We start from the raw sequence: 24,606 nt of genomic DNA on the forward strand, positions 1-24,606 counted from the left end.
TTTATTTGGCATGAATTTCACTATGTTGTAGTTAGGAATGGATTGCATGTTGCACATTCGTCGTACGCAAAATTTCATTCTTCAAGAGTTGTATTTAGGGAAAGGCTGCATGGTTCAATAAAGCATGAAAATTTAAAAGCTTAGAAAAAGAATTGTGGGCATGATTCTTAAATGCAAGTCCTAGTAGGATCAATGGAAGTTATGCCGCAATTTAACATGCGTTTTGATCTTAACAAGAAAAGTTAGGGTTATTGCGAATTTAGGGGTACGTAGAAGCAATGAATCACGCGTTTAGGTGAATTGTGAGATGTTACAACTAGCTTTCTCCTTTAAGATCAAGTTAACATCTCTAGGGATGGTTCGTCCTTGTCGCAAGACAAGTAGATCGAATTATCTAAATCGCCTAACCCGCAAGAGATTCGCATAGGATGGCTCAACCGATACGATAAATAACCCAAGTGCTAACTAGGGTTTAGCAAGTTAAGGACTTGACCTAGTTTCACGCACTTGTTACCAAGACGAACCCTTGAATCAAAGGTCTTACCCACATTCACGGAATGTAGGGACAATGGGACGCTCGTGCATAAAACGATCTAAGGTTTCTACCCTAAGGATCACTTGTTCAAATGATGAAACTCGGATTGAGTTGGAATTCCTAGGACCGAATGTTGTTGGCCTAGTGTAATTAGGAATGGGTTGGGTAAGAAGACACCCTAAACCCTGCTTCTCATCTGGAGATAATTCCATGACCAGAAAACGCCGTTCAATGGGTGAAATGATCCCATGGAATAGATGCGACACTTGTGCAATAAGTTGCAATGTTGCATAGACTTGTGGTTGTTCACAAGAGAGTTTTGCCATTTCTTGGAATGAGGTTGGCAAGTTCTTGCGCAAGTTTAACTTGCAAGAGGATGAGTAGTCATCCTGTTATATCACATTTCTTGGGAAAAATTGCCAAGTAAAGGGAAGTTAAGTATTTGCTTGGAAGCAAATGATCAATCAATAAATTGGAGCGTCACGGTCGCCAGGATTTACCGTTAGTAAAACCTAAGGTATTGGTTAAGTTGGGTTAACAGGGTATGGCCCTAACCCAAGGACAAAAGGGTGAACAAACAAACCCTTGGGGATCTTGCCAAGTCGCAATTGAACCCGGATCAAGTGCTGGATGCATTCGGAGAGAAAGATTCACTCCTTAGCAATTGGCCAAATAAATGACCACTGGAATTGATTGTGCTTGTAACAGTTTAGAAAGCACTATTGCATTGTTTGCTCAAAGAACTAAAGGATGAAAAGATATCTAATGCTTTAGGGTGAAGGCCTGAAGGGAGAGGCAGCTTCAGTTACCCCCAACTGCCTGCCTGACCCTAACCAAGGGGGTTGTTGACCGCACCGGGAACGTGGACCAAACCCACCGCGAGAGGTCTTTCCGTTGAGCTCTACTTGGAGCAGGAGGACGCTTGGGTGCCAAGGGGGGCTCTAGCTGTAAATCCCTCGCCTTTCGGGTCTTGCACAAGAGGCTAACGTGACTCGGGATTGGATCTCGAGGCCCGCATACTAGTCTACAGGCGGAAGCTTGGAATAGTGATCCCTGGCGGATTACTGGATAGCCTTCGGGCGGATTATGGACAAGCCTACGGGCGGAACTCCTTGTATTTCAAAGATAAAATGATGAAATGTTAAAAAAAGAACTTGCTTGATATTGTTTTTCTATGTCACGTGATAAGATTACGTGAAGGAACCAGTGCTTAACAGGATTAATTAAAGAAGCTAATTGTTATATGTCAAATTAATGTGTTAGTTAATTACATAACTAAAACAAACTGAGGAAAGTGCGAAGGATGGACCATTGGTCCGTCCTACGGTTGGGTGGTCCCAGTTAGTCGGAAACTTTTCTCAAAAATCGCGAAGAACAATGGGATGATCATCATCATCAAAACGAATAACGAGAGCGATGACCTAGAGTTACATCTTACTTGATTTACGCTGTTTTAGGGGAACGGAATGGGGCTATGCCTTATGGGGCAGAGAGGTGGAGCCTTGCATCCCTCTCGTTTCCCATTCTCCTTGAACCAAGTGCAACGTGAATCTGCTTCGGACCTGGCGTTTCTACGTAAAGTAGTTTGCTCGGATCTGACGCTAGTTGCTGTTAGCTAATGACCAAATCAGGAAAAACCTAATTCAGGTCGATCCTAAGTGGGAACGGCCAGGATACTTCCGCTATGTGGCAGACGCGGGAAGACCTAGATCGCAAATCCCATAACATTCCATGGGAATGCCGGGCGGAGCTTTCTAGACATCCTTTCCGATGGACTGCTAAGACGTGTCTTGGATGATTCTAGTGGACACGTTACACATTCCTCTAGAATAAATGGTACCTCATCAGGCACTACACAATGATGAGAGTTCTCATCCACAACTTTCCTGTATAAAACACCTGTGATTACTGAAAAGTGAAGTGCTTGCTAATTGATCTTCCTCTTCTCAGATCTAGAAAGAGTGTTCACTAGGTTGCATGTTGATAGATAATGCATAATGGACACATACCATGACCAAATAGAGGTTGCATCAATTTTGCACAAGTCCTCACAATCACTAATATTAGCCCACTCTTCCTTAGGCTTACCAAAATCTACTAGATACTCTACGATATCCTACAACTTCATTGTCTTGATCCTAATCTCATAGTCAAACTCTTGCAAAGAAATCAACTAGTTGGTTAGCCAATCAAGGGGTTGAAGCTTGTTCAATAATAAGGGCAATCCTTCTACCTTGGTGAAGAGCACTACTTTCTCATAAAGAATATAATTTCTAAACTTCTTGGTGGTAGATACCATAGCCAAGCGAACCTTCTCCAAATAGTTGTAACAAAGCTCCAAAATTTCCAACTTCTAGCTTGCAAATACAATAGGATGATAAAGTTGTGCATCCCAAATTTGAGATATGAAATAACTAATATTACGCCTTATTGCAACCATGAATATATAGAAAACCTCACCCATTTTCGGAGCTTTTAAAATTGGAACTTTGGATAATTCCATTTTAACATCTTCAAATGCCACTTTGCATGCTTCTGTCCATTCAAAAACATGACTATGAGATAAAATATTCATAAAGGGTAATGATTGTTCAACCAATGCCTTGATGAATCGATGATAGTATCCCATGAATGAGACAAAACTCTGATGTTTCTAGGGCAAGTGGGTTGGCTCACGGCCTTAATAACAACCACGTTTTCAAGGTTAGTGGCAATACCAACCGCACTCACAACATGATCCAATACCAAACCATAAGGCACCCTAAATACACACTTTTGAGGATTCAACGCAATGTAATACTCACAACATCGCTCAAAGCATGCCTGTAGAACAATAAAATGTCTATGATGAGTCATGGTGGCATCCCCCAAATCATCTATGAAAACCTTCAGCTCTTCAAGGGATATGTGAGCAAACGTCTTGTCACTCACTCTTTACCAAGACTTAGGAGCATTACATAGGCCAAAAGCAATCACATGGTATGCAAAAGTACCAAAGATTGTAATGAACATCATCTTTAACTTATCCTCTTCAACTATTGCCATTTGATTATAACCCACAAAACAGATGAAAGAGTATATCTCTCACCTTGCCAGCTGATCTAAAATCTGATCCATAAAGAACAGACGATAATAGTCCTTTATCATTTGCTTATTCAATTCTTTAAAATTAAAACACAAGTAGATTTGATTATTCTTTTTCTTTCGTATTACTATCAGTGAGAACCATTCGGTATGTTCAACACAAAATATTAAACGAGCCTTCCTTAAACATATCAATTCATCAAAAAGAGGCTCTCTTAGCTCAAAAGGCATACATCTAACCTTCAGCCTCAGTCACTTACTACCATCTTTCAATGGGATCGTATGCATGGCAATAGAGGGGAGAATCCCTTTCAAATTGCCATAACTCCATGCAAATATATCCCTAAAGTCTTGTAGGAGTGCCATATAATCTACACACTCATCAGCAGATAACATACTCTCGAGTTTAATATGGCAGGGATCATTGGGAATCCCAAGATTCAACTCTATCACATTAGCATCATGAATCCTATCATTTGCCTCTATTGGCTCATTTAAACATACTTGATAAATCTCCTTAGTAGTAGAATCCTCTTTAGAATCACTGGAACTTGAGGTTCCAACAGTTGAAGTTCCGCCGAGTACCTCCCATTCTGTAGTGGGAGGTAATGCCCTTTCATCCAAGGGCGCTTAGGGTATGCATTCAAAATTATTCTCTTTAACCCACTTAGAAATTGGTCGACCAACTGGGATATCTACCAAATAGTCGGAGTGTAATATCCACGGATGTCCAATCAATAGCTCATATTTTATCCTCCTAGCAAATCAAATAACATAACAGAGTCAAGGACACGTTCAATATTAGCAACTATCACATGTACCTACGTTACCATTCCTTTCGGTTGTCTCTTAGGCTATCATCATCCATTTTTAGAACTGTTGTGATATCTTTTTGGATTTCTAAACCTAGCCTCTCCAATAAATCCATACTCATAATGTTTAGGAATGGGCCAAGATCCACCACTGCATTGTCTATCAAGATTCCATTGACATATGCCTGCACCCTAGGGCAGTGGTTCTCTATATGATCCCATCATTCACTACCCACTTGATGGACACCAAGAGGTTCTATGACATAACCCGTTTGTAGAATCTTTTTAAACTCCTTATGAATGTTTGATTTGTTGTAGCAGATTCACATCTGGTCCGACTTCATAGATCATATTGGCTAGTTTAAACTCAGAAACGTTTGCCACTACTCACTTCTCTTTCCACACCAACCACTCTTTTTGGCTTCTTAATAATCTTAGTAGCCTCTTTTTCTTTTGATTTCTATTTTCTTTTTAGCACTGGCTCCTCTAAAACACCCTCATTTTTACGTGGACCCATGTGGGCATCCAACACCTACTTATCATCTCTCCTAGGTTTAGTGTTAACTTTGTTTGTACTAGGGTAATCTTTTTAAGCACTTTTCAGTTTTTAACCCCTTGTTATTACTCTAGCATTGTTAGGAGTTAAACTCTCATTTATTGGCAAGGTTTCAACCAAACTTACCCCACTGGGAATTTTCTCAAGTGTGGCTTTACCCCTTTGCAAAATTTGCTTGTGGCCCTCTCCTTTAGTATTCTTGTTACTAGCATGATGATTCATAGGCCAAAGTTGCTGACTACCTTGCTGGAGAGAAGTAACCCTACTCCAAAAGGTGGGGGCTAAGTGACCACACTTCATGAATATATCGCATTTGATATTAGGATAATTACGAGGGAAATGCTACCCCCACCACACCACTTATAGTTGAATCGTGATAGGCCCCCATCATTGGGCTTTCTAGTACCCGACTGACCCTTGGTCTAAAAAAGGAGCTCTTTGGCTCACTATTGGCTTAATGATATTTAAAGGAGCTAGCAACAAAGGCACACTCAGTATCATGCTTTCTTACCATTCAAATTGGCCACATGGCTACTAATCACATCTTGATCTCCACTAACTAATCCTAAATCATTTCCAAGGGCTAGGCCTACTTGAATTTAGATTTGTCCTCAAGCCATAGGCTACTTGTAAGAGGGACTCCCTCTGCTCAGGTTATAGCAGTATCTATATCTGCTAGAGGGACACTACTCAACTGTACTTGGATATTGAAGTCCAATCCATGCAAGAAATATCACAGTTGGGTAGAAAGTGGGATATGGATAGAGACTTGTAACTTGTGAAAGACCTCTTTCATCTTCTTGGCATATGCTCAAGCATTTTCATAAGGTTCTTGAAATATCACATTTCAAACACGTAGCCAATATTGTCCACCTCTTTCAGAGATAAATTCGTTTCGAAAGGCTGCAAATAATAGATCGATTGTGGTTATGGTATCGGCTTCCAAGCCATGATACCACATTGAAACCCTCCCTTTTAGGGTCGTATTAAAGAACATCATTAGATATCATCTTGAATTTGATAATTAAACATGAGTTTTTGCAACTCACTAATGTGAAGCTCTGCATCCTCCTTTGCTAGCGCATTAAATATAGGTAGAGGGAACCCTAAAGCTAGCAAATCTAGCATTCCTGTAGGAACTCCAATATAATAGGCTGCACCATAATGACAATAAAATTTGTTGTAGAAGTTTTTACTGGTGTAACTACAACTCCACTTGAAGTGAGCTAATTTACTAGGAGAATGGGTATACTAAAGCTTCCTTCTCCTCCTAATGAATTGTTTGTGGTACTAGGGTCACTACGACCTCTCCCTTGTAGGGATATCGGGTTGCTACGTTAAGGGAAACACCTCCTAACAATTTTTGTTTGCCATCTAGCCATTTCAGATCCTTTTTGTTTTTGGATATTGGCTTTATGGTGTTTATCGAGAAATAATGAGTCTACCTCGATGATTTTTTGTATAAACTAACTTATTAGTCCCTAATTAACCAAAATTCAAAACTTCCACTTATTAGGAGCTCTTGACAAACACACTGCCTTATAAGGACCAAAAACCCGACACTAGCTCTATGGCTCTAGCCAAAGCCTAAACTCACCTAAACAACCCCACAGCCTCGTGGCCAGGAGCATATAGTCACTATGAACTGCTTTATCCAAAGAACACGTTTCCTAGTCCAACGTGATGCCCTTCTCGATTCCAATAAATTGGAGTACCCAAACATATTTTTTCCTAGTACCTCATAACACACATGAAGGGAGCACCCACCAGCTAATCACTGTGGCCCCACTACGGCTCTCCTACACCCGCGGATTAGCCCCAAGATGCAATGTTTCAACATAAAGTACATACGCAACATAGTTCTCTCTTTTGATAAAACATTCCATGAGATAATATAATCCTTACCATATCAGTCCCCAAGGAAAGGATAATACTAGACTTATAGCTCAAGGGAGTCCTCACACTCAGCATGGGTCAATCAATCGAAATCGAGTGCTATGCACCCAAATGATGATTCTCTTGATCCCATGTATGAAATGTAGATGCAAGGTAAATGAAATAGAGTACAAAAACAAATAAAATTATAAATCAATCAGTGTGGATGTGCACAAACACCCCTTTCATGATTTTATTCTAGCGCATTGCTCTATTGCTAAGGTAGCACGTTAGAATAACCCATGCTATTGTCCTTTTTAAACTTGAATCAAACGAATATTATATGATATAATATGAATAAAATCATAATCCAAATGATACTCAACCCCCACAATCCCCTCCCCCCTACTGTTTAAGATTTTGCATTCGTTGGGTGGGTTAAAAAGGTAGTTCATGTAAATTTATTTATGTAAAAAGTGATAGATATGCACTATGACATACAAACGGGAGTAAATTGAGGCTAATCCTCATGCTTTAACTCTATCATACTTTCATAAACATATTTCTAAATTTTTATCATTTTTTAGATGTAAAAACTATTTTTCCCCTATTTTCTTTGTCCAAAACAACATTTTTTTGAGTATTTTTTCTTATTTTCTTTATATAAACTACTGTATTTTCTGATTATTTTGAGTTAAAGAATTAATTCATAATCTACTCAATCAACACATTTAATTTTATCCCATATAAACGTGATTTGATTCCCTAAAACTAAAAAAACATCAATTGTTCACTTAAAACACACATTTTACGTTCTCAAAAATTAATAACTCACACACATGGACACAAGTTCTATATTTTATGGTTCACACACATAAAGTGTGTGTGTATGTGTGTGTGTAGGCGAGTGACTAAATGAATAAGATGGAAAATAAAAATGAGAGAAAGAGGGGGAAGAGAGAGGGAGAGGAAAGGAGGTAGGGATGGGAAAAGTGAGAGCTTGAGAGTGTGAGAGAGGGAGATCATAGAGCAAAAGAGAGATATAGAGAAGAGAGAGGGAGTGAAAGTGAGGGAGAGAAAGAGACAAAGAGACACAAGGAGGAAGCATGAGAGAGAGAGAGAGAGAGAGAGAGAGAGAGAGAGAGATTAGGGTTAGTGAGAGAAAGAATATGTGTGTGCATGATTGTGTGAAGGAGAAAGAGAAGTTGAGAGGGAAGAAGATTTAGGGTTAGATCGTGTTAAACATAGGGATGAGAGAGAGAGAGAGAGAGAGAGAGAGCGAGAGCGAGAGAGAGAATACTATAGACACACACACACACACACGTATACAACATGTGTTGACATATCTAGATGGATGGCCATAAGGAGCCATTGAGAGTTGAAGTACCAACTTGGAGGGGCTTTCTATCACTCCCCACAGCACATGTATATCTTCATATGAGAAACCTCGTAGCCTATGATAGGCAACCCTTTCTAAAGAGTGAGCTATGAATGCACCATTGACATGGATACAATATTAATAATTTATTTGTATCATATGTCCATGCATAACTTTGTTGAATATATATTAAACTAAGCTATATCTAATCATGCCATGTTTTGTAAATATTCTTTTGTAATATAACTGCAATCATCATCATCCTCTAAGTAGCATTCAAGGTAGGGATTTTATGGTGCTAACATGAGTGTTTTCATTTGTGATATTTGGATACAAATACCAACTCAATAATTTTTATTAATTGGCATGGATCTCATGTAGCAATACTATTATAATCTTAATACATCATTAACTTAATAAGTTAGTATTTTAAATTAAACAAAGTGATTTACTTTTAATGTTGGAGTCCTTTAACAAGCACATGTAAACCATGACATTATCTACAACACTTAGCTAGAATTGTTGGGTGCGAAAGAAAAACTTGTGATTTCTTCTTTAAAAGCTAGGTTAGTGTCTACTATAATTGACGTTTCAATACACGATCGTGACAAAATAAATCATATGGTTTTTGTGCTTGACATGCATTCATTCATCCCATGAGTCCAATAAGGTCCCTCACGAAGAGTGATTGCAATCAAGTCTATTTACATATGTAAGATATGGTTGGTGTACTCAATAAAGACTGATCAGACAAAGGACTATGAATGATTTTTATGATAAAGACAATACCAAATATGGAACCATGCAAACTGTGCTAGAACATTGAAAAACCTAAAAGCTCCAACTTGTGGTTTTTTTACCCCAAATTTTATGGAATAAAAAGAAACTTATGACAAAAAATGCATGTAGCTTAGTTGGCCTTTGCAGAGAGAGAGAGAGAGAGTGTGTGTGTGTGTGTTTGTGTGTGTGTGTGCATGTGTGGCCGTACGCTTGCAGACTCGCAGTCATCCCGCACGACCCATTTTGGTGGATATTTTCAATCTCTTCGTGCAATTATAGTTAGTTTTTACCTCATTTGTATTTTTTTAAATGCATTATGTTATATTATAAAAGATAAATATGTACATCACCCTCGTAAGGTAAAAGACAACTAGGTAAAAGACAACTATATCAGGGACAAAAAGAGCTTACATATAGGTTTGATAACAACATTCTTCTTGGCAAGCTTTTTCAACATTTTGATGCATTTCTATACAAATCTGATCGCTAATGGTAGATAGAGGGGTAAAGGAATCTTAAGACGACAAAAAGCTACGTTATTCCTATGGCATCAATTCTAAACAATGTAATGCCATGAATAATCCCCCCAAATCCTTTCCAAGGCTTCATTGATATTACCAAGATCTTCTGGTAACACTTGTTTCCATTCAATAGTGTGATGTAGGCTAAGCTTCTTCATGGCTTTCTTAATCTTCCACCAGAGGGCTTGAACTTCATGACAATCCAAAAAGATATGCTTGATACTCTCCTCCTTCCTTTTGCAGAAAACACACATCAAGGATACTTGCACAAACTTTGATATATGGTCCCTTATTGCCATTTTCTTCATCACAATTCTCCTTAATAACACATTAATCCTATTAGGATAAATGTTTGGATAAGATAAGGAAAGGCAAACATGTAGACAAAAGGATCCCATAGTTATCCTCTTTTTAAATATCTCAGATATTTAAAGTAGGAGCTCATGTACCTCATTCAATGTACCATGTATATATACAGCAACTAACAATGAAATCAACAATTACAATTCACTATACTTTGCACATTGTCTCTATCTCTTTCTCTCACTGTGCACAGTGTCATCTCATCTACTAATGCTCTAATCCCTCCTTTTCACTGCATGGTATCAGAGCCCAAGATCCAAGTTCTCTAGCTCATCATATCTTCCTTACAATTACAAATCACTAATCCTCCTTTAGTCTCATTCTTCCAATGACTCTCGTCAATGCCACTACCTCTTACAATCGACACATCAAGATCGACAAACTCAATGGCAGTAACTATTAAGTTTGGAAGTTGAGGATGGAACTCTACCTATCTCAAGCGAAACCTATCGACAATATGTATGTAAAGGGAGTATATGTATAGACCACTATGTATGCATGTATAAAGACCTCTAATAATTGAAGTGCTTTGACCACTATGTAATGAGAATATATGTATGCATGCATACATCATTTTTCTATGAATAGAGATTTTCCATTACGGATCTTTTAGATGTGGATGGTTATTATAGTGCAATTGAACTGCTTAAAACATACAGAAGGTTGCATTTAAATGTAGTACTCATTAGTGGTCTGTAGAGTTGTTGCATTGTTTCTTGAAAGTTGCTCTTTCTTCCACCATCATTCTTGGTATTTAAATTTTCTTTTTGAATTTTCTATTGTGGGAGCACAATAGATAAAAGAGATGATGGTGGTGGTTAGGACCAATCTCTATCATTAGCTATATAGCCTTCTGGCCAATGAATTTAAGTAATTTCAAAGTGGAAAATTTAGGAACATTGAAATTGCTTCTGATGGATGCCTACAACAAGAACTTAACCCTTTCAACATGATAATATAGCCCACATCAACACCATCTTAAGTGGTCATCTATAGCCCCTAATAGTCTTTATTTAAAAAATATTATTGATTCTTTGAGTCACTTGATATTATATGTTTTATATAATAGCTTATTCTCTCAAGAAATCCTCACTATCATCTCATATGTAATGTTTGCAAAGGAGAGGTTCATATATAAAATGATTATCAACAGAAAACTAGATTCAACAAACATCACTCAAACGGGCAATCTCATTTTATTAGCATTGGAAATTATGACGTAGAAGATCAACCAGAAACTATCATCATCCTAGCCATAAAATTCTATGTACCTCATTCAGACTCGAAAGAATAATATACCTGGTTCCTAGACTCTGGAGCTACTCATCATGTTCTCAACATGTTCTCCAATAAATTGCCCATAAGAAACTTGTCCTTTGCATTCCACCTTCACTCTCTCAACTTCCATTTTATCAAGCTTGTGCTCTTAGCAAAGCCACACATTTTCCTTGCTCCAAATCCTACTCCATTACAACTCAAACCTTTCAATTAGTACACTTTGATATTTGTGGTCCCATCAGAATCTTGTTCCTCTCATTGGAGCAAAATACTTCATGGTACTCATTGATGATTACTCTACATATATTGTGGTACATTTTGTTACAAGGAAATTCCAAGTCTTTTCCAAGTTCCAAGAATACAAAGAACTAGTTGAAAATAAATACGAGGAGCTATGAGTCAAAGCAATTCGGACAGACAATGGAGGAGAGTACACATCAAATGAGTTCGTAGACTATTGCAAAGCCTTTGGAATTCAACATGAGCTTACCATACTATATCATCCACAAAAAAATAGAGTTGTTCAATGTAAAAACTATACTCTACTAAATGTTGCAAGAGCTACGCTATCACTAGCACACCTTGGAAAGGAGTATTGGGAGGAAGCAATTGTTACAGCAGCATATCTTCAAAATCGGTTGTGCTCTACCTCTCTACACACTCAAAATCCCTATGAACTATGGTTTGGCCACCCTCTTGACCTATCACATTTGAAGATATTTGGATGCACTGCTTTTCTTGTCAACATAGATCACAAGTCCAAATTCTCTCCTCGAGCCACATAGCTTATCTTTACAGGATATGGTGAGCCCTATGGTCACAAAGCTTATCGGTTTTATGACCCATAGAACAAGGTCTTCTTGGATGGTAGCAGTGCCATATTTAGTGAAGTCAATCTCTTCCCAAAATGTTCCACCATCATAAACACCCAATCCCTAACCCTTTATCCACTTGCCCTATTTTCCACCACATCTTCACATTTATCATCTAGAAAATCTAATGATGGGCCTAGTATATCCACATTATCCTCTGCCACACAATCATCTCTTCTTGTTACTCACATTGGAGGTTTCCAAATATGCCACTATCACTTATCCCCTCAAAAATCTTCCTCACCACTTGCTACACGTGGACAAGCCCTACAACATAATAAAATTAACATTTCTACTTGAAATCCTACATTAAAGCCTCAATCCACCTCATGCTTGCCTACACATGATGGCCATCTGGCACACCTTTTAGCACTGTCTTTAGTGCCATTATCACTTCTCATGCCTACTCCACTCACAAATCACTTGCAACAACAACAGTGCCATCTTTAAGGATTCCCTCCAAGCATTTGCCAGATCCTAACGATCAAAGGATGGCACCATATCTACCTCATTAACAGCTCATTAGGCAACCCGTTCCATTACTCCTTCTATAGCCCCTATTACAGCAACTAATGTAACTCCTTATCCATCTAGAACACACAATCCAAGCTCTCCACCTGCCCCCTCATAGCTATATCCATCTTAGTTGCCCCATGCTACCACCATTGTATCTCTAAAAGTCCAAAGTACTATAGCAATTCTAGAATCCTTCGGTCCACTCACTGTTGCCTCAGCTCCTCAACAATCTTCTCTCTTGTCCCTTGCTCATCTCAACAAAAAAAATCCAAAAGAACACTCAAATTCCATTCCCACTCTTCGAAGGTGTGCCCGAGTAGTTGCAATGTCTTCCTCTTCAAGCAACTCCCCTCCTATTGCCCTTATTGTAACTACCCTTAAACCTCCATATCCATTTTCCCCTTCCATTCCCATCACTCTCTTAATTTGTTTCAACTTCGAAAATTATGAAGTCATGTGAATAACAAATCCATGTTATAAGAGCTTGAATGATCTCCATATCCAAGCCAACATTGCCATTGGACAAGCTCAAAATCCACCTCCAAATAGCATTCCTGAGCTCGGGTAAGTTACTCATGAATATATGTGTGCATCACGTGGGTTCAAAATAAGGTATTTTTTAAATACCATTTTTATATATTTTTTACATATAGAAAGGTATAATATAAAGGACTTATTTACAGATTGAATAGAAGAGGGTTATGTTTTATTCATGAAAAATTCACAGATAAGGATATTTATAAATAGGCCTTGAATGCACGTGATGTAGAGGATATACATATAGTAACTTCCTCGAGTTCTTGAGCCACCCAATTTCCCTTCCCTCCATCAAGCTCTCCGAAATCATGAAGCCTCTTATTGCCAAGCTACAATTCTCAATGAATACAAGGATCCACTTGTAGCTCATGGTTTGGAAGAAATTGAAGGCCTCCACTATAGAAGTACATTCTCTCATGTATTGCGTATGACTTCCTTAGGGGTATTACTTTCTATGGCTACTCATTTCAAATTAATTCTACATCATGTCGATTTTGAAATTTCCTTCTTGCATGGTCACTTAGACGAGCAACTCTATATGTCTCAACTTCCAAAGTTTGTTGATCCCAAATTTCCTACCCATGTTTTTCTATTGCATAAAGCTCTCTATGGCTTGAAACAATCACAAAGGCAATGGTATACTCGCATTCATACTCACTTAGTACACTTTAGAAGGCTAGATATTGATCATAACATCTACATTCTCCTTCAAGGCAACACAGTAATTATCCTAGGTCTCTATGTTGATGACATCCCTACCCTCATGAACTCTCATTATGCAATGTTCAAGGACAAATCCATTATATTCTTGAAATTTTCTATAACATATTATGGTCCTATGCATTACTATATTGGCATTGAAATTGAATAGACACCCACATTCATAAAAATACATCAACACATCTACATTATGTCTATTCATGCCTACTATTCTATGCTAAATTGTAAACCCATGTCACTTCTCTTGCCCAAACTCTCCAACTCAATTCGTCTTCATCTCATTCTCTCTCAAATGAGTAAGCCCATGAAATGGAAATTATTGCCTATATGGAAGTACTTTGATATCTTGGATATCTAATTTCTTGTACCTGTCTAGACTTGTCTTATGTAGGACATATTCTTTCCAAGGCCATGCATCAACCCACGTACAAACATTGGAAGCAGCTGAAGTGTGTCTTGAGATACCTCAAGACCACATCTCATGTGGAGCCATGTTTTTCTAAAGACAACAATGACCTTCTTTTAAAGGCATATTTGGATGCAGATTGGGGTAGCGACCTTGCTACCTGAAGATCTCTCACAGGTTTTATTCTTACTCTAACAGGTGGTCCTATTTCATGGAACACCAAACAACAACACTCAGTAGCACTTTCTACTATGGAAGTTGAATATGTGGCATGTAGCATGGCTAGCAAAGAAGTTATTTACCTTAAGAAGCTCTTGGATGATATCAGTTTTGGATATCAGTCTTAGCAAACTCCCATCATCATCGACAATAAAGCATGTTTCTCAGTGGTTCAATGCCCTAAATTAAGTCTCAAACTCCACCATATTGATATGAGATATGGTTTTGTATGAGAATTAGTTAAATATTCCCATATCACCCTTGACTATGTACCCTCTTGGGATAATACTATTGATTTCCTCACCAAATGAGTATCCCACTTGAAGCACAAAATTCCAATGCAAATCCTCTACATGCTTTGAAGGGGAGGGGAAAATATTCTAGATGGATGTAAATCATGCTCTTCAGTGGTGCTCTCTTTTCTTTGCAATTGTATTCAGTTAGAATTATCTATGGAATCCTTTTGAAGGGGATTGTTAGGATAAAAGTTTGGATAAGATAAGGATAGAAAAACATGTGGACAAAAGGATCCCATAGTTATTAGCGGTAGACAATCTACCTTGAAGGATAGTCCATAGTCACTACCAAAGACAATATTAACGATGTCACTGTGAATGTCCCTCCCATGAATCCATACTGTGCTTATGAACATGATGCCCAAGCAAAAACTTGATTTAGTTAGCTAAGTTCTTAGGCATTACCTTGTAGGATATATTGAGCATAGTGAGAGGCTGTCAATGGCTTAGTCTCCATTGTTTTGTCCTCACCACCTTGGGTATAAGCTTGATGATACTTGGAGTGGAAGCCCTGATCATAGAGGCTGATTCCTGAAACTACTTGAGCATATCACAGAGGTCTTGTGAGCAAATATCACAAATAGCTTTGAAGAACTACACAAAGAAGCCATCTAGACTAGCACTTCAGTCTCTATGCATGAACTTTGCAATGAAGAGCAACTTATTAGTGTTAAACGGCCCCAAAGGGATACAAAAACATCTTGGCTAATAAAAGCATCCATATACTTGAGGAAGGCATCGGTTCTACATTTCCACTCATCCAAGACTTCAAAGGGGAGTTGACTATAGACAAATTCTTCTTAAAACACATCAAAGATGTCTACATCATCAAAGGAATTCTTCCCATCCCCATCTTATATCAATGTCAGAGTTTCTCTTTTCTACTTTCTGTTAAGAGAACTAAATAGTGGGAGGTGGGTGTGTCATGCAAAACCATGGCTTTAGTCCTCAATTGCACCTTAATACTTGCAACTCTACTATATTCTCTACCTCTAATAAAATCTTGAATGTCTTGAAAAGAGACAAAGTAGCACAAGATCCCTAGCTACATAATGGAGTAGGAAGTAGGAAGCACTTGGCCATGACACTGCTTAGCTACACTTAACTTTTGTCACCTCATTTGACTCTTACCATGTTTACTAGCAAATCCTTCCTCCATAAAAGGTGGCCTCTAGCAACCATCTTACAGTGAATCTTATGATAAACCATTCAAAATATCTTCTAAGGGTTACCTGAACACCGATAGGAATCCCCAAAATAGTAGATTACCTACCCTTTAGGAGTCTCTTTGATGCCATACTACATAAGCCCCTGAGGGCTCTCTTCCCAGGACAAGTACAACACTTTAGAATTCCGATTGCTAATTTTGGAGCCACAAAGAAAGGAGAATAATTCTTAGATTCAAAGGAGAGAGTTGAGTGAAATAGAGCTAGCATGCATAGTATTAGATTTATTATCAACAAGTATTTGAGCACATAGGTAGTGGCCATCTTCCAAAGCCATGGGCATGATCATTCCAACCTCGACAGCATGATCAATAGAACACAATAGCGGATGGATAATAAAGACAAACAACACGAGGGGTATGGGATACCCTTTGTCAGATGCTAGGCTACAAACCAAAGTTGATGAATTCATATCAATTAATGGAAATGGTCACAATAGCATTAAAATAGAGTGCTCTAATCATAGAGTTGAATTGCTCACCAAAACAAACTTTACCTAGGATTTCAAGAATAAACCCCTACAAACCCTATCATGAGCCTTCTCTTGATCCCTATTTAGTACTAATTAATCTACCTTCAAGGATAGTCCATTGTCAATGCCAAACACAATACTTAAGGATGGTGGTGTGTATGTGCTTCCCATGAAACCATACTGATGCTTATGACCACACTGCCCAAGGGGAAACTTGATTCAATTAGCTAAGGTCTTAGGCATTACCTTGTCGGGTACATTAAGCGTAGTGAGATTCTGTCAATGGCCTAGTCTCCATTGTTTTGTGGCCACCATGGGTATGAGCTTGATGATACCTAGATTTGAATTCCTATTCATAGAGCGTGATGCCCGAAACAAGTCTACCTCCATGCCACCATTGTCTCTGCCATCAATACCTTTGAGGGTTCCCCTTTATCTTTGTCCTCTCCACCATGCTTGGCATGCATGTAGCCAAGGAGGGGTACCATGACACCAAGGGTATGATAAAGTAGTCATTAAGATATTATTAAAATTCATTCCTAAATATCAAAAGATATTTTAATGCACATTGTGACATATGCATGAAATAATACCAATGCATATTCTGATGTATGAAATAATACTAATGCATACGTCAACCAATAGAAAAAAATAAAAAGTAGTTAGCAATAAGCTAGCCCTCCAATTAGGCCAAATCTATTGACTGTAAGAAGTACACGGCATGTAATGTTCAAGCAAGCACGAGAGGAGCCCAAATTTTTGAAAATAGTATTCACGCTATTAACCATAATATAATGTGCATGAAGCACATGCACATCTGAATTGCCAAATGGTTGCAACAATTGTATTGATCTATTGTGTAAATCTCCAAGCCACCCAGCCATGCAAGTTGTAATGATAGCATAGGCCCCCATGGAAAAATTGAAAAGGTTCTACTTCATTCTCACCATAGTAAAAGCATGTATTTCGAGATGATTGGTCTTGAGGCCATAAAGTGGGCTGCATGCCCAAGGTAAAGGTTAAATACTACCCTATAATTTATGTATAGAAGTGTTGATCTTGAATGGAAATGGTTATTCTTGTGTGTGAAACCTTTCTCCTCTACTTTCTTGCACCAAGTCTTGCATGAGAGAGAGTGTGTGTGAGAGTGTGAGAGTGAGGGAGAAATAGTAAGTGAGTGGTGAGAGACAAGGAGAGTGAGACCTCTAGCCTTCTCTTTGGTACTCTTTCATGCCCACCATGCTTTCTCTTATGTGATGAGGGTTGGGAAGGGTTGAGAGGGCAATAAAGCTCTCATGGATCTTGGAGCTAGGCTTGTGACCTTCTTGATAGAAAGGACATAACCCTACACTTGATAGAACCGTTTGTTTCAATCCACATGCGAGAGAGTGGGTGAGAGCTAGTCCATGATATGTGCATGACAGCTCTTGAAGGAATAAGAGTGTATCCAAAGTTCCACTACCTTGAGCTCATGTAGCACGACATTTTGGTTCCATTTTTGGGACAAAGGACACGTCGACCACATTATCGCTTGTCCCTGCATTACAATACAGAGTAGGGGGCATCATGCTTTAACTCAAAATGTTTTTGCGAATAGTTAGGATTTGTTGGTTTATGTTTGATTATTAAGAAATTTGAATTGTAATAATGTTGAAAAATATAATTATTTTTACTTTAGTAGGATAGAATCATGTTTTTATTCTTCTTTATTTTTTTAAATTAAAAAAACTTTGGTTTCTACGGATAGTCCAATGTGCAAATTATAGTTGCATGGTTTGATTTTTTTTCTTTGTTTTTGGGTAATGCTCTTCATGCATGCAATGGAGAAGAAAAAGAAAAGATAAGAGAAAAAAGAATAAGTAGAAAGAAGAAGGAACAAAAAGAAGAGAAGAATAAACTTATTTTTTTTCAAAGGAGAGAGAAACAAGAAAGAGAAGAAGCTGAAGAAAGAGGAGAAGGGGAAGAAAGAGGAGGAAGAAGAAGAAAAAGAAGAAGAGGCAAATGGTTTTTTTTTTTTGGGGGGGGGGGTTCCCATTAGGCCTACCTGCCTACCACAAAAAAAAGCCTACTTTAATAAATGGGGACCCCCTTGTAATCATCACCACCTCACATTTCTCCTTCTCCTTCCATCGCCATTAGCAACTTCTGCTCCACAAATTCATCACACCTCTTGACTCCACAAGGCCATTGCCACAAGGTTACCATTGTCACCACAATCGACTCCTATTGTTGCCATCACCACCTTTGGCTCATGCCATCACTTATCTACATGTGCCTATGCGTTATAAAACATGCAAACATAGTTTCATGATTAGATTAAAGTTCTTAACCTCACTTCTCAACAATGAGCAAACAAAACATTGTACTCCGCTCCACCCACCCAAATTCTCACAATCACTCAAGAAAATAATAGTCCTCATGATGTTGATTAGATAAAAATAGCCCATCTCACAGTTGGTGGCCTTCAAGACCCTCAACCTCACCCAACCACATTTCTCACTCATCCAAAGGTTCCTATTTTACAGATAAAAATCCCAACTCTCTTGCGTGCAAGAAATAGTGTATTCACAATGAAGGGTGCTCTCTCAAGTGCACATGCAACTAGGATTTACTACACATAGTTGCACCGAGCCTCATGCCATGCTACTACTCAACGATGGTGTGAAATGTACATCAACCCAACCCATGGCATGGAAATTATTTGTTAAAATTAGGAGATGACCCCAAAGTGCAATGCATTGAACAAAGGCAAAGTGAGATGCTTGTGAATCCAATTTCCCCATGATGTGCAAAAGTCTTGGCAAGAAATCATACCTATTCAATGATGTTTGACAGCTTTCAACAAACTCTAGCTCCAACCTATGAGAAAATACTAATCTCCACCAAGGCTATCAAATTTCCACACTCAAAAATTTAATCAAAATGACAAAATCAATTCTTAAACTAGAAAAATACAGAAAATCCAACTACAAGACAACAAAAGAAACTATCATGTAAATATTGGAGCTGACAAAAAATCAACCTATCTACACTTTTTGTAGGGATTTCTAGTTTTCGCAAAATTGCTTGAAAATGGCATTTTAGTACAAAAAGCACACTTTATTCTCTCCCAACACATTCCATCAAATGAAATGCAGAATAAACCACATGCATTCACCCACACATCCACATCACTTGATCACACACACTTAGGACCAAGCACATAAGTCAAGTCAGACCATCACACATAACTTTGTTGTTCAACGAACTTTGAGGCATGGATATTAAACTCAAAGAAAAACTATAAGGACCAAGCAAGCAAGACCTGAGCTACGATGAGCCAAAGGGGACACATGATCCAAAATTCAATCACAATTTCAAGAGCCAACACAAGCAACATGTACCATAATCCCTACAATCATTATTGAATAATGATTAGCATTTCAAGTGCTACAAGATCCACAAGTATTGAAAAGAAAGAAAAGCCTCCTCACGCACTACGCACTTTCACAAAATTAAAATCAAGGAAATGTGTGATTATTTGTTGTGCTAGTCTAGTCAACACACAATTGTGGAAATTAGAACTGAGAGAAAACCAAAGTCTAGGGACAAATAAAAGGAAATCCAAGAGTGCTTAAACATAAAAAATGGACATAGGACTCATAACTTCCTTCTATCCAACTCTTCACCTTCATCACATATTGGAAACCCTAGTGCAAGTTGCAAGTCTTAGACAAATAGCAATCGTGGATCCTTTCCAACACACTACAAAGTCTATGCCCTTCAATGAGATCCCATTAGCATTGAGTTTAATGTCAAAGGAATAGATCTGCTAGTTTCCACCACAAGAGTAGCGATAGGATTGGGTGCCCCACAATTGCCATTATTGTAAGCCTCATAGCACACTCAATCTAGATCATAGAGCCATTCACCTTTCCAAGGAGTGAAACTCAAATAGAAATCAGATGTTAAGAAAAGTCCCCCGAGATCTCCGCCTATAAAAAATCATCTATATAACATGCATTCAAAAGATATTAATAAATATCCTTTCTTTACACAATGCAATGTCTTAAAATGACCCCTTTTACTCTACTAAACTTACAAATTTTTTTCAAATTATAATTTAAACATTTATTTTACAAATATAATTCTATAAATTTTATTAAATATAATACCCTTTTTTTAAAACTTATGTGGTATCTTATATGTTCTATAAGGTGGACCTCCTAGGGAAAAGCCAAACTTCTTCTTTAACTCCACAACACAACAAACCAATTGTAGGATAAAATGTAAAGTCTCTGCACTTGAATCAGACAAAACCCAACCATGAAGTCATCTCATAGCCCACCCCATACTTCATGCATCACACAAGCTCACAAGGCTAGTGCTTGTTGGTAATGTGATTATTCAAGCCATGTGGCTTACTGCTACCCAAATCCATGGAATAATACTAAGGACCCTCAATGCATTTGGTTTATCTCCATGTAGCACAAATGGTCCACAATGCATAATACCTAGTAGCAATTTTCCTATGCCTATTGGCCCTAGAATTTCTACTCGAATGGTAGAGGTTGTCCTTAATTGACCTCCAAGACGATGAGCTAATTCCACTTGCCTATCTTAGGGTCAAATTAATTGTAGAACAAGAGCACATCACTAAAGCTCTCATTGATGAAGGAGCTGATTACATTATCCTCACCTCTCAACATAGATCCCCGTGCAAAAGGAAATCAAGATCTTGGGGATACCACCATAAACATCAATGGAGAGATAGCATGCTTAATGGGTATCTAAAGTGTTGCTACATGCTTAAGGGTATTACATAAGAGAGTGATGGATTTGGTTATCCAAACCACTTTTGTCACTACCTCCATCAATCATATTCCAAACAAAACAAAGGAAATGACCTAAAATTGGACTCTAGCCTAGGACACAAACCACTCGAGAAATTTAGCAAGCTAAGAGAGAAACCAAAAAGCTGAATTTCACCTATTAGAAAAAGGAGATAGAGACTAACATTGAGGGTCATGCAATTGTTTAATCAAAGGAAACGATGATACTACCTCATAGGACAAAAAATCAGAAAAAAAAAACAAAATGTCCACTCTTTGGTAATATTGTTGCTGCACAAGAATTTTTACAAGATAAAAAAGTCACACCATCAAGAAGTAATAGACAAGCACTAGAGGCACCAACTTGCTAGCTTAGGAGTCCCAAGTCACCTAAGAACACTTTGCCTAAGCAGAAATAGGAAACCCAGCTATAGCAGCCTCATGCTACCACTCAACCCATGCAAGTAAACCCACAAAAACTAGCCTAGGACATTGCCACACCTAATTTGGATACAAAGCAATGTATCTCAACCAACAAAAATAGCTAGTCCAGTGACATAACTGCTATTACTTCCCAATAGGGATCTCAAGAGTAATATCCTTTGGGTGTGATAGAGCCCACATCCACATATGAACAAACCCATGTCATTTCACTCTTAGAATGATGTTTTATGAAACATCTTCCTCAACTGTAAAACCCCTTATGCACCTCAAACCTAAGCTCATAAAGAAAACTCTTGAGGAGATGACTGATGAGGTAGCACAATAGACCAATGAGCTAGCACTGAAGTTTTTAGTGGAGCAGGATGCAAAGTTGACATTGCTCACATGAGCATGTATTTACACTTACATTGGAAAACCTACAAAGGAGCACATGCAACTCTTAGAAAAGCCAAATGAGTAGTATGAATAGCAACACATTTTCTCTCACTATATCGAGGAAATCGTGAAAGTTATGCTAAAAGCCACATCTAAAGAATTACATCTAATTCCTTCTTTCTAGATTGGCCTCCGTGAGACAAATAAGGAATAATTAGAAGCAATGGAGCGAAAATGAAAAGATAAGGTGCCTTCATGCACAATCCACAGCTATGTGACACAAAACCTAATCTAGGTCTTGATTTTTTCCTAATGCCATCCAATTCTTCATCAAATAATGAAAAGTAGAGTGACTTATCTATGTCCTCACCTTATACAACTAGAATAGAAAAGAGCAATCATCCTCTATATCTAGACCAAGGATCCATACCTCCTAAAGGAACCCATAGTAGTAGCTCTAAAGGGGCTGAATCCTTGCCCTAAGGAGTCTGTAGCTCTCAAGTTAAGCTCAAATCGACCAAAACCTCCCACTCAGTTGAAACCTAACTTGTAGCTCAGAAGGTGAAAAGATATTGCATCAAAAAATTCCCAAAATAAAAATCAACCATTGACTATCTACTTGCAAGAATTACATGAAAGAATCACATTCTTGCTTCTGTTTATGCCTAGTGTGATGTTGGAATCCTCCCCAAGAAATTTGAGGATTACTTAATATTGCCACTAGGTTGGGAAGAGGAGGAACATCTTAGTGAGAAATATGGTGATAAATAATCTTCTATGACTCATTCTTTGCGAAGAGGAAGCTTAGGAATGCCATCCACTCCCCCCACATTCCATCATCCATTATGTCCTCCAATCATCAAGAAACTATTAGTATTAGAAGACAAGGTTGCGAATGTTAGCTAATTCGAGCACGTATGGTACACCATAAGAATCTGAATAGCTAAACTTGGTAATCATCTCATGACGATTTCAAAGAAAACATGAGCCATTTGGAAATCCCAAAGTGTTTCGACATGCGTAGGCTGAGTACTTACCATTATGCAAAAAGTCACACTAACTAGATCTCTTGTAGACCTTCCCTTAGACCTCTCTTAGACCTTCCCTCACAATAGAAGAGCTCCATGTTGCAAGAAAATTGAAAAAAGGAGGTGTGGTACTTGATATTGTAGCCTATCTAACCCTAATGGAAAAATTGATGTGACTTCTTCACAAATACAATGCACTCCAATATAATCTTGATTCTTATCAATGGCTTATATCTTGACAGGATAATCCTTTTACCAAAAAACCTTGTACATTACAGTTTTATACAGAAAAAAATTATAAAAACAAAAAAAAAACCAAGAGAACCAAAAATGTAAAAAAATCTATGCACAGTACACTATTGGTATTTCTGCAATGCTTAGAAGCATTGCAACATTTTTTGCGCAGGGAGGGAGCAAGCGTAAGCAACCAATGGTTAACAACATGAGTGGGTAAGTGATATTAACATCAATTTCCAAATCTTTTTGAAAGTGACTTTGAATTTTGTGAGAAGAAGAGCCTATGCGATGTGGATGCTTCTTTCCTAAGCAACAAAAGTGAGTTGCAAACCACAAAGATCTCATCATAAAATGAGCTTGATGAATGTAACAAGGGCATGGGCTTAGAGCCAATACCCTTAGGCAATGAGTTATGTGAGGAACATGAGAATTGTGAGAGGGAAATGAGGAGTATTCCCAATGAAGCCCTAAGAGAGTTTGGTGAATATGAGCAAGAGAGAGAGTTTCTCTCAAGATTGTTGACTATTGAAGTGGATTTCAATGGAGATGTATTTGAGAAGGGATCTCTCAGTGAAAGAGAAGGTAGGGAAAGTGCAAGTGCAAGAGGTGCTGAATGTCATGAGGTAGCTAGATATGTTGAGGAGTTGGTTAATTTTTCTAAGAGTAATGTTGTTGATATTGCTAATTTGACGAATGTGGTGAGTTTGGAGTTGACTCCCATTGTTATTGATGTTTGCGAGGAAATTAAACTTGAGTTCAAACCTTGCATAGCACACTTAGAGCATTCTATGTTTGAATGTGAGACTGTTGATAGAAATAATAAAGAGAAATGCTCTATAGATTATGTTGGTCCATTGGTAGCAAATGAGGGTGAGATTGTGGGAAAGATTGATAACCTTTATGATGACATGATGCATTTCTTCAATAAACTCGCTAAAGATTTGCCTAAAGTGGGTCCCAGAGTTGAGAGGACTAAGGAGGCCTATCCTAACATTTGGCTTGAAGTTTCCTTAGAAAGGCATCAGATGGAATTGAGTTTGGATTTAAGTTATCTTGGCATTGTTGAAGTGGCTTGATTTGTGGTTGACTATGATTTTGATCTAAACAAGCATGGGGATTGCTTAGCATATCTCACCAATTGTGTTGTTAAGTTTGATGCAAGTCCAGAGAACAAGGAGAAGATAGAAATCTCATTGAGACGCTTTGAGAGTCCTTTGGAGGGCCACCCCAAATAAGATACAAAAATATCTGCTTTCCTAGAATTT

The sequence above is a fragment of the Lygodium microphyllum genome, chromosome 12 (genome assembly GCF_053477565.2).
Source record: "Lygodium microphyllum isolate KBCC chromosome 12, Lygodium_microphyllum_v1.1.10, whole genome shotgun sequence".
Lineage (NCBI taxonomy): Eukaryota > Viridiplantae > Streptophyta > Polypodiopsida > Schizaeales > Lygodiaceae > Lygodium > Lygodium microphyllum.